This window comes from Mastigoproctus giganteus, chromosome 12, assembly GCF_048544385.1.
Source record: "Mastigoproctus giganteus isolate SK-2022 chromosome 12, ASM4854438v1, whole genome shotgun sequence".
NCBI classification, from domain to species: Eukaryota; Metazoa; Arthropoda; class Arachnida; order Uropygi; family Thelyphonidae; genus Mastigoproctus; species Mastigoproctus giganteus.
Window position 1 is genome coordinate 60,149,538 of NC_143586.1, and position 12,232 is coordinate 60,161,769.

The 12,232-nt window shown below is 35.2% G+C and overlaps 1 protein-coding gene across 2 annotated transcripts in view; it reads right to left on the reverse strand.

Annotated features, from left to right (window-relative positions):
* Positions 1–12,232, reverse strand: part of LOC150077096 (papilin-like) — a 724,323-nt gene that overhangs the window by 124,458 nt on the left and 587,633 nt on the right. The window lies entirely within an intron of this gene.

A 12,232-nucleotide genomic window follows, 5' to 3' on the forward strand; every position in this document is an offset into this window, starting at 1 on the left:
ATACATGTCTATTCAAAAATTATCCAAACTGCTGAAATATGGTGATAATGAGCATACTTATAGGGTTGAGTGACTTAATCCCTTTAAAAAGTATCCTTTTGGGGATGAAATTAGATCGACATCTCAGAATTACTTCTGAAAAAATGATTTCAAAAATAATTGAAAGCTGAGCCTTCATATGACTAACAGGTTTTTTTAGTCTAGGAAACAATAAAAAAATCACATGGAGCCATGTTTAATGAAGGTTGCTAGACTTGAACAGGTTCCTGTTTAGCCAAAAAACTGTACAAGTAGTATCAAATGCAATGATGCATTATATGTGGTGAAGAAACCTAGACTTTAGGCTTTCACTTTTCTGGTCTTTTGGAACTTAAATGTGAAACTATTAATTGTTTGTTCCTCTAAATAGTATTCATGGTCGACAACAACCTCACATTAAAAAAAAAAAAAAAAAACTTGGTAACATGGCTCCCTACCCTCTTTGAAACGAAGGTGTTGTTCAAAAACAAATATTTCACTTGCATATTTTCAAATTTTATAGCAAAACTGAACACACACAAATTGTTCAGTCTGCTCCAATATTTTGAAATACAATGAGATGTGAAAAAATGTCTTATTCGCTGACATTAACAGATTGCCATAAGCAAGTGAACAGCTTACAGCTTACTGCATGGAAGTAAGGCTAGAATGTTTCTAAACACATTAAGCACAATCCAGATACTTTTTTGAATAGTCCTTATGTGCAAAAAATAATTTTGATATCATATACAGTGGAACTTCTCTATTATGAACTTCTATTTAACAAATTTCTTTATATTACGAATTTTTTCGCAAAACATTGCACCTTGAAATGAAATTACATGTAAAATTAACCCCATATAACAAAGTGTTAGTCTCTCTATAACGAATTTTTAAAAAAATTGGTAAAAGCAGTTTTGAAGATTTTAAAGCATTTATTGCTAAACAGCCACTCAAATATACTGCCTCCTTCCTTCCTTGCGAAATTGCACATTAGCATCTGGGATTAAATAATCATCCTTTTAGTGAACACTTGTGGCCATTGATGTCCGTAGTAGGGACTTTGTTTCATTTTTGTTACAGTTATTAAACCAAATGGGTTTTCTTAAAAGTGGTCTTAAACTTTACAATAAATAGGGTAGATTTGTAAATTGATGTTGGCTCAGGGGAAAACGAAATTCACTGCGGTAAACCTTTAGCATGCTGCGGTGGCAATACATAGAATGCTACCCTAGTCGGTTTTTAGTAACGTCTACTGAGTGACATTCGCTTCTCACCTCAACTTTACCACGTGACCTTCCTGTCAATCATTATAAGGTATGTCCGTTGTCGTCTAACTGGACTCCCAGTAGATGGTTTTCATAATTTTTTTAAAATTTTTATTTCGTTTATCATCAATCACATAGGCTATATGCTCTTGTATTTTTTTTTTTTTCTGAAATGTAACATACAGCATACGTTAATCATAAATTTTCTTTCGTGTATATATGAATGAAAGCAGAATAAAAGAAATTCACAAAGTCGTATATTTCTTCAAAGTGAGTGATACTGTTGAATTGGCAAGCAAACGTCATTGAGTAGGCGGTACTAACAATTCACTATATGGCCAGCGCAGCGAAGTTTGCAGTGTATGTATCGGCAAGAACTGCAGTAGAGTAATTTTTATAATTGCGGAAACAATGTCGAAGAGAAGGTGTTTATGATAAAGCAAAGATTGTTATGATATTGCCCAGGGTTTTAAGAAAAAAGATGTTGCGGAGAAATATGGCAATCTGCAAGCAGTTTATCTACGATTTTAAAAAAAATCGAGAATCAATTTTAAATGCAATTGAAGGAGGAGCAGACATGAAGCGAATTAAGTTGTGTATATACGAAGATGTTTATAAAGCTGTTCTAAAATGGGTGCAAATGATATGTGAAAAGAATATCCCAATATCGGGTCTAATAATTAAGCAACAAGCTCTGAAATTTGCACAGTCCCTTGGACATACAGAATTAATGCGAGCACTTGATGGCAAGATAAATTTAAGAAGCGCCGCAGAATTGTGGAAAAATTATTTGTGGAGAAAGTGTTAATGTAAGCAAAGAAGATTGTAACAGTTGGAGGAACAATACCTTAAAGAAGATTTTGGAAGAATATGAGCGTAAGGATGTTTTTAATGCTGACGAAATGGGTTTATTCTTTAAATGTTTACCGAATAGAACACTTGCTTTTAAGGATGATAAATGTTTTGGCGGAAAACAGAGCAAAGAAAGAATCACTGTGCTAGTTGTTTTAGAGGCACAAAATCTTTGGAAGTTGACTACACCTATTAATAAAAAAGCATGGATGACAAGTGATATTTTTGAAGAATGGATATTAAAACTAGACAAGCATATAACAAAAGAAAAAAGGAAAATCATGTTGGAAACTGACAACTGTCCTGCACATCCTGCCAATATTTCTGCCAAACTTAAAAGTGTGAAGTTGTTTTTACCACCAAATGTAACGTCAAAACTCCAGCCAATGGACCAAGGCATTATTAAAAATTTTAAATTTCATAATCGAAAGAGAATAATAATGAAGATTGTCAATGCGTTATCAGAAAATAGAAACTTGGAGGTTACAATTAACCTTAGAGATTGCAACTCTGAACTGGCAAAAGTTTGGACAAATGATGTCACTGAATACACTATTCAAAATTGTTTTTTGAAAGCGGGATTTGCATTGAATACAGAAGTCGAACAACGAATGGACGAAAAAGATGAACTGCCCCTTTCAAAACTGAAAAACTTTTGGACATTATTAGAATCGTCTGGAAACATCGAAAATGAAATAACACTGGATAGTTATGTTTATGTAGATCACAGCAGAACATCCAAATGAAGAAAAAATACTGAAAAAAATACATGATCACGAAGAAATTAACAATGATGCTGAAGATGCATAAGAACAACTCGCAGAAAAGCCAATTTGCGAAGAAATAATTAACGCTTTTAAAATGGTGCGTATGGGTCTACAGTTTTGTGAAAATGTTCCTCTGAACAAATGTGAGGTTTTCTTTGAGAATCAGACAATTTTTTAATTGTACTGTGCAAACGAAAATTACAGATTTTTTTAATTTGTGATATTTACCGGCGAAAATTGTGTAAACATAATTTAAATAAGTGTTTTTGAAATAAAATACATTAAAAATAAATGTACATTCGTTTTCATTTTCGAATTAGATAACAATTTCTAATAAAAAATATATTCTCTGTATAACGAAATTTCTCTATAACGAATTTTTTCACCAGATTTATCGAATTCGTTATAGGGAAGTTCGACTGTACTTGGATTTCAGGAAAGCTTTTGACACTGTTGTGCATGGAAGACTACTGTACAAATTGGAGCAGAATGGTATTAAGGGTAAGTTGCTACAATGGATAAAAGGATGGTTGAGTGGGAAAAGACAGAGGGTGGTAATCAATGGGCACTGCTCTTTGTGGACTAATGTTATTAGTGGAGTCCCACAGGGTTTGGTGTTGGGTCCACTGTTGTTTTGTATATTTATCAATGATATTGATGAATGTATATCAGGCTTAGTGTTGAAGTTTGCAGATGATACAAAGGGTAGCAGGGTTGTTAATGACAGTAATGGCAGTGTGTTACTGCAACAGGATCTAGAAAATTTGGGAAGATGGGCTGAGAAGTGGCAACTGAAGTTTAACATTGACAAATGCAAAGTACTGCATATGGGTAGAAGTAACCCCAGAGGAACGTACCAACAGTGTGGTACTACACTTAAGGTGGTATTTTTTTTTGCTATTGAAATTTCCAAATGCGAAATTATTTTTTTAAACCTTCCCATTATAGGGGTTTGTTTGTTTGTTTGTTTGTTATTTCGAGCATTAGCAACTAAGGCCATATTGCTCTGGGATATGCAGTGGTCATTCGCTGACCTTTCCGCATCCTCCGTATTCGGTGGTGACGGGCTCGAACCCTGGTCTAATCAAGAAGCTTGTGCTACACACTGCTGCTCCTTCCCACCTGGCTACGGAGGTGCCTACTTAAGGTGGTAGAAAATGAAAAAGACCTGGGAGTAATTGTGCAGTCAGATATGAAGTTTTCTGAGCAATGCAGACAGGCTTCCAGGGCAGGTAATGGGGTTTTGTCAATGATATATAGGAATTTTGCTAGCAGGGAGAAGGAGGCGATTGTCCCTCTGTATAAGGCAATGGTCAGGCCATGCCTTGAATACTGCATACAGGTCTGGAGGCCTCATTTTAGGAAGGATGTAGATACTAAAATTTAAAAAAAAAGATTAAGGGATTAAAAATTAAAAAAAAAAAAAGATAGTTTCTGGTGGTATTTTAGGCATTTTCCATAAGCTTTCATTTGATATTTTACAAAATTTGTTTTTTTTTTTTTGTTGCGTGGAAAACCAGTTTACACCTGACCAATGCTTACACATGGCATAGTTACAAATTCATAGGTTATAGGGTTGGGTGGCTTGCAAGCACCAATGGATAAAACTATATCCAGAATAATTTCCAATGCATCTATTGGGTGCTCTTTTAATACATCAGTAATGGCTACAAAGTCACTGAAAATTGCAACCAAGTCCTCCATAATATGGAATGTTTGTAAAAAAAGACTTAACTAGTAATTTCTTCAGCCACCAGTATATTGGAGGTAAAAATTTTTTTTAAAAATTTATTTATAAATTAACTATCAGGAATAGCAAATAGTATTAATCATTACAACAGCTAGTAGATATTTTTATAAGCCACACATCCTATGGAATATCTTTTAAACATGGAAAAAATATTTTAAGATTTTAAAAAATAATTTAAAAGTTTTTAAAGAATGTTGCTACATTTATCAGAAAAATACCCTTGTTAATGCTTGTTGTTTCTTTATCTTGTTTTTATTGAAGTAAATAAATTGATTCTCCACAAATTTTAGGGTGTTCATCCTCAACTTGCTGCTGTTTTAAACAGTGGCAAGTGGTAGATAAACTCCCTAAGACCCAGGGGCTCACATCTTGTCAATATGGGCTTGGCACACACAGGGTCCTGAGCTGGATATCATCATTCTTCTGTTTCTTGGTGATCTCTCTCTCAGGGTTACTTGGGATTTTTTTTTTTTTTTTTTTGGCGGGTGCAGCAAAAACCTCAGGCTTCCTTGCACCATATGGCTACTAACAATAAAATAAAAATAAATTTGCTTGAGCGTATACAAAGAAGGGCAACAAGATTGGTGAACGGGAATGAAGGGATCCTCTTACCAAGAGAGGCTTAAGTTCTGCAAATTTCAGCGGCTGGAGACTAGGCACTTGTGAGGTATATATAAGGCCTTGAATGGTTGAGCATGCTGAATTCTGATGGGATTCTTCCACTTGTTCAGATTAAAAACCTAAGGGGGCATAAATTCAAATTGAGGAAAGACAGATGTAGAATAGATGTGCGGAAATTTGCCTTTAGCCAGCGGGTGGTTAATTGCTGGAACAAACTTCCATCTGTTGTTGTGGAAATTGATGGGTTAAATAAATTTAAGGAAGAACTGGACAAACATTTAGAGGGAATGGTTGTGTGAATTTTTTTTTTTTTTTTTTTGGCTGATGCTGCATAAGCTCATACGCTTGCTTTCTTGAATCACATGCCACTATTACTACTACTACTACTACTACCACCATTAATATGTAAGGGAAATTACAAATAAAAATCTACGAAAGCCCACTCACCAACTTTATCCAAGATTTTTTTTATCAACACCTCAGACCCACAATCAGTAGATCTTTTTTTTGTAATTATTAGCAAAGATGATCAAATCAAGAAGTTGTGTGTGTTCAGAATGACTACAAGACATACAGATAAGAAAAGACTTCTCATAAGTATGAAATCTTATGAACACAAAAAACAAAGAAAACTGAAGAGAACAACAGTAGCTCAAAGCACAAGAATGCTTAAATCCATATACTTTTGAAGATTCAACAAAAGAAACACTGAGAATGAATTACACAGATAACCTCTTTGACTATTAAAAACGTAATTAATCTGAAAAATAACTGCATGACCCCTTTGATACAAAACTGCTACAGAAGCAAAGATACAAAAATGTCAATGTTTTGTAGACAAGCCAAGATTTTTTACCATTGAGATATGGTAAAAAAAGAAAACAAAAAGGATAATATTTGAAGGATTACCTGTAGAAGATACAGCTGAACTAATGGCTTAAACATACCTGCTACACACAAAACAGTTAATCTTATGATCAGTGATATAAGACTGATCATAAATGACCTACTCTCACTGAGAAATTAAATCAAACTGTTTGCTTTGCTTAAACCAATAATAGTAGTAGTAGTAGTAGCGGCATGTGATGCAAGAAAGCAAGTGTATGAGCTTATGCAGCATCAGCCAAAAAAAAAAAATCACAAAATTCCCTCCAAATGCCTGTCCAGTTCCTCCTTAAATTTATTTAATCTATCAACTTCCACAATGACAGTGGAAGTTTGTTCCATCAATTAACCATCCATTGGCTAAAGGCAAATTTCCGCACATCTACCTACATCTGTCTTTTCTTAATTTGAATTTATGCCCCCTTAGGTTTGTAATCTGAACAAGTGGAAGGATCCCATCAGAATTCAGCATGCTCAATCTGTTCAAGGCCTTATATACACCTCGCAAGTGCCTAGTCTCCAGCCGCTGAAATTTGCAGAACTTAAGCCTCTCTTGGTAAGAGGATCCCTTCATTCCCTCACCAATCTTGTTGCCCTTCTCTGTACATGCTCAAGCAAATCTACAACCTTCCTAAAATGAGGCCTCCAGACCTGTATGCAGTACTCGAGGTGTGGCCTGACCATTGTCTTATGCAGAGGGACAATCACTTCCTTTTCCCTGCTAGCAAAATTCCTGTATATCATTAATAAAACCCCATTACCTGCCCTGGCAGCCTGTCTGCATTGCTCAGAAAACTTCATATCTGACTGCACAATTACTCCCAGGTCTTTTTCATTTTCTAACCTTAAATGTAGACCTTAAGGTTAGAAACCTTTCTACACCTTAAGTGTAGTACCACACAGTTATAACATAGTTAAATTAAATAGTTATAACCGAACTCGTATTCACCCACCAGAATATTGAATCAAATGTAAAACATTCAAATTAGTTGAAAGAGGGATAATGCGTGGTTATTAGTCTTTTTAATAAATGTACATTTTGAAATAAAATATACTTTTGTATAACATGTTATGATTAAGATATAGAAATTTACAATAAAACTAATAGCAACTTAATAACACACTTAATACAAGACTGACAATGTTTTGAGATTCCTCTGAATCTCTCTACAGGTATAAAAAAGGGGTTACAATCATAACTGGTATTTAAAAATTATTTATTGTAGAAGATAATTAAAAAGAACAGTGAGAAGGTTAAAACAGAGATGATGAAATGACAAAGATTAATGAGATAAGATAATCCACTGAACAGTGAGAAATAAGAAACTGGTTAATTTGAGAAGATATAAAATCTATCGCAAATGGTATAAGGGAGGAATAAAGAGAACCAGACAAGGAATTAAGTTAGAATTACATGAGAATTACAAGGAATTACATTCTTATGTAATTTAATTTTGATGGTTTCTGCAATTAATAGTCTCATATAATTACGTTGGACACTTAAGTATTTTGGCCTCGTTAAATAAAAAAGTATGTTTTTCATTAACAGCATGAAAGGGAAAATTCTGACGCTGCTGAATGAGAAACACAAACTGAGGCCGCATGTTGATTAACACGAAACTTCAGAGGAAACCGCATAGAACCCTGAAAAGATGAGTCGCTATCACTGCAAGAAATGTTGTATACTAGGTTGAGCTTTATAGCTCTGGTTCATACTAGTAAATGGTCTAATATTGGTAATGCAAAAATGATTGATCTGCTGTCAGCTGATATAAATATTGATTTATTTCAGCTTATATACATATATATATATAGAAATAAATATTTCTTAGCAGTGACTTTGAAATAATTTGCATTTCATTTCGAATAATTCAAATAATTAACAAAGATATACTGTATTGTCTTTTCAATAGCCTATGTATAAGAAATCTAGAATACAATTCCTGCTATTTGAAATTTATGAATTATATAACTTATATCAATGAGTAAGGTATAGCTTACATTTACTTTTAATACTCAGCAGCATCCAATTATTAGGAATACAACTTTCAGTGTGATGTGTAAGTTTATAGAAAAATAAATAAAATAAATCAAAATATTGATTATGTGTACAATAACAGCAGAAGATAATATAATTTACAATATATGAAAAAAAGAATTATTTATACAATAAATTGCAACTGTATGAGTGTTCTTCATGAAATTTCCACCAAGAAGGTGAACCTGCTATTCATTAAAAACCAAATGAAGAACAGTTTCACCTTCTGGATGACATTATTCAATTAAGAATGATATTAGCATTAGAAGAGGTACACGATGCAAGAAAGCAAGCTTATACAGCATCAGCCAAAAAAAAAAAAAAAAAACCTTTTCCACTTCACTAATTCACTAGTTCCAAATGTTTGTCTAGTTTAGCCTTGAATTTAGTTAAGCTATCAACTACCACAACAACAGGTGGAAGTTTGTTCCAGCAATCAACTACCCACTGGCTAAAGGCAAATTTTCCACACATCTATTCTCCAACTGCCTTTCCTCAGTTTGAATCTATGCCCCACCTCAAGTTTGTAATCTGAGCAAGAAGAAGAATCCCATCAGCATTGAGCCTGCTCAATCCATTCAACCTCACAGTTTCCAGATGGTGCAATTTGCAGAACTTAAGCCTTTCTTTGTAAGAGCACCCCTTTATTCCCTTCACCAGTCTTGTTGCCGTTCTCTGTACTCATTCTGGCAACTGTACATCCTTCCTAAAATGAGGCTTCCAGACCTGTGTGCACTCCTCAGAAAACTTAATATCTGACTGCACAATTATCTCCAGGTCTCTTTCATTCTCCACCTCCCTGAGTGTAGTACCACGCAGCTGGTATATTTTTCTTGGGTTACTGCTGTCCATATGGAGTACTTTGCATTTCTCAATGTTAAACTTCAGTTGCCACTTCTCAGCCCATCTGCCTAACTTTTTTAGATCCTGTTGCAGCAGCATACTGTCATTACTGTTATTAACAACCATGCCAACCTTTGTATCATCTGCAAACTTTGACATTAAGCTTTATATACTTTCATCAATATCATTGATAAATACCGAAAACAACAATGGGCCCAACACCAAACCCTGAGGGACACGACTAATAACATTAGTCCACAAACAGCAGTATCTATTGATTACCACTCTCTGTCTTCTCCCACTCAACCATCATTTTATGCATTGTAGCAACTTGCCCTTAATTCCATCAAAATCTTTCCTGAAGTCCAAGTATATGATATGAAAATTATTTTTTGCATCCAGTTCCGTTGTGACCATGTCATAGTATCCAATCAAATTGGTCACACAAGACTCCCCCCTTAACAAACCCATGCTGTGTCTGAATTATTACTGCTGTCTTGTTTAGATGATCCTGCAATGCTTCTTTAACCAGTGACTCTATTATTTTCTCTGGAACAGAAGTCAAACTAACAGGTTTGTAATTACCCATGTCACCCTTTGATCCCCCTTTGTGAATTGGAGATACATTTGCACATCTCCAGTCCGTGGGTACTTCTCTCAAATTCAAGGATGCTCTCATAATTATGGCTAAGGGTTTGCTTACTTCCTTTGCCACCACCTTTAATATAACTGGATACATCCCATCCACCCCAGGTGCCTTTCTTATATGTAACTTTTTAGTGGACCAATCTGATTACCAGGTTTTGGCACATTATAGCCTTAGATGCTAATGCACCAATAAAACCCAACCAAACAACTGATTCATCCCCTTCCTTTTAGAGTTTATATAAGCAAAGAAGTCTTTGCTGTTTTTCCTGGCATCCTTGGCCAAAGATTTTTTATAATCTTCCTTCGCTTGCCTAACCTCCTTTGTGACTTGATTACAGACTAGCTTATATCTACCATAGGCTTCTGTGTTGCCTGATAATTTATATGCATCCCATGCATTTTTCTTCTCTGCCACAAGGCTCATTAGTTCATCTGATATCCATTTTGGCCTAAACCTAAAACAGTATTTCTTAGCTGGAACAAAAATCCTAGTAGCTTCCAAGATTACTTCCTTGAATGCTTGCCATTTATAATTTGCTGTTGGTAACATCATCAGTTGATCCCACTGCATAGAACTTAAAAAACCTCTGAGACCACTGTAGTCGCCTTTATGAAAGCAAAAACCCCTTCCGTTTACCCCTGATGGTAGTTACATCTTTAAGTAAATCCCACATTAGTACACTGTGACTACTGCCACCTAATGGTTCCATTATCTGAAAATTCTCAATATTAAACAATTTTGGATTTACTTGTTGAGAAAAGTCATCCTCTAAAGGTGGCAGCACATCAAAGAAACATGAAACATCAAATGGAATTCATAAAATAGGAACACTAGTAGCAATTAAAGTCTGCACATCAATGCAACATGTTTCATGTGACATAAAGGCAACAAAAATCTGGTTGAAACATATTTCACCAAACACAACTTGCTCTATTTTTCTGTTTCAGTTGCACTGCATATCTACATTCAAGACTACCTACAATAAGAGATGACCCAGAATTTAATATATCTTTTGTGTTGATAAGTAGAAAAGTATTGAAAAGAGTGTGAAAAAAGGGCAAAATTATTTGGAAAGGTGTGAAATTATTTAATTTTTGTTTCTCCAATTAGTGTATAACATGAAATAATAATTTCCTGTTTCATTGTTTCCTATTTCATGTTTCACCTAATGTGAAATGTTTCATATTTCGTTTCTTTTACATGTAGCTCCCAAAAGAGCACAAATCCAAGCATTCAAAAGAGTACGAAAAAGTGTGAAATTATTTGGAAAATTACTTGGAAAGGTTAGAAATTATTTAATTTTTGTTTCTCCAATTAGTGCATATCATGAAATAATAGTTTCATGTTTCATTGTTACCTATTTCATGTTTCACCTAATGTTAAATGTTTCTCATTTCATACTTATTTTATATGCAGCTCCCTAAAGAGACATAAGTCTAAGCTCTGTCACTTTCACAGGAAAGGCAAAAGTGTCCCCAGACAGAAAAACATAATACAGAGTAGTGTTATTTTCTCTAATCTGTTCTCAAGCCAAGATTCTTCCTAAATGTAGAATATTTATGTAGGATGCAGATGACTGTAGAATGTAGAATGCAGATGATTTAGCTCAAATGTATGTAGATATTTTAAGTACAAAGGGTACTAGGAAAGTTTTGCAATACAGCTTTGTTTATTTAATTTTTTCAAAGTAATTTCCTCTGCATTCAATACACCTCTCCATCCTCAGAAACCAATCTTTAAACCAGTTCTGCCAAGTTTCACTAGGGAGTAAAGCACACTCGTTGTCCCAAGCCCGTAGAAGGTCCTCATCACTGGAAAACCGCCTCCCTTTTAGCTTCATTTTCACATGCGGGAACAGTGCAAAGTCGCAGGGAGCAAGGTCTGGACTGTAGGGAGGGTGCTCGAGAAGTTTCAGTCCTGTCGTGGTCAAATATTCGGTGCAGGCTTTGGCGCGGTGAGCTGGAGCATTTTCGTGATGGAGGTACCAGGTGTCCATTCTTGACTTTGGCCGCAGGTTCTTCATAGATCCAGTGGCTTTAGGCAGGCATTGTTCAGTATACCACTTAGCTGTGACTGTCTTCTGCGTGTCCAAAACGACATGTTCCACAATTCCACTCGATTTGAAAAATACAGCTATCATTTTCTTCTTTACAGATCGGGATTTTCTGACAATTACGGGTGTGTCGTCATCATCAAAGACCCAAACTTTGTTTTGAGCCTTAGTCGGCAGATCGTAATAGTACAGCCAAGTCTCGTCACCTGTCACGATGTTGTTCACATACCGAGATTGTCCCTTATCAAACTTTTTTAACATCTCCTGGCACCAAGTCACACGTCGTGTCATCTGCTCTTCAGTCAGTTGATGCGGCACCCAGAGAGAACCAAGTTTCTTCACGTGCAAATGATCTTGCAGAATCGAACGAATTGCTGGTGCATTTATGCCCAAAGTATCCTCTATCTGTTGGTAGGTCACTCGCCTGTTTTCGTCAAGCATTTTCCTCACAGCAGTAACGTTTTCCTCCGTAACTGACTTTCGTGGCC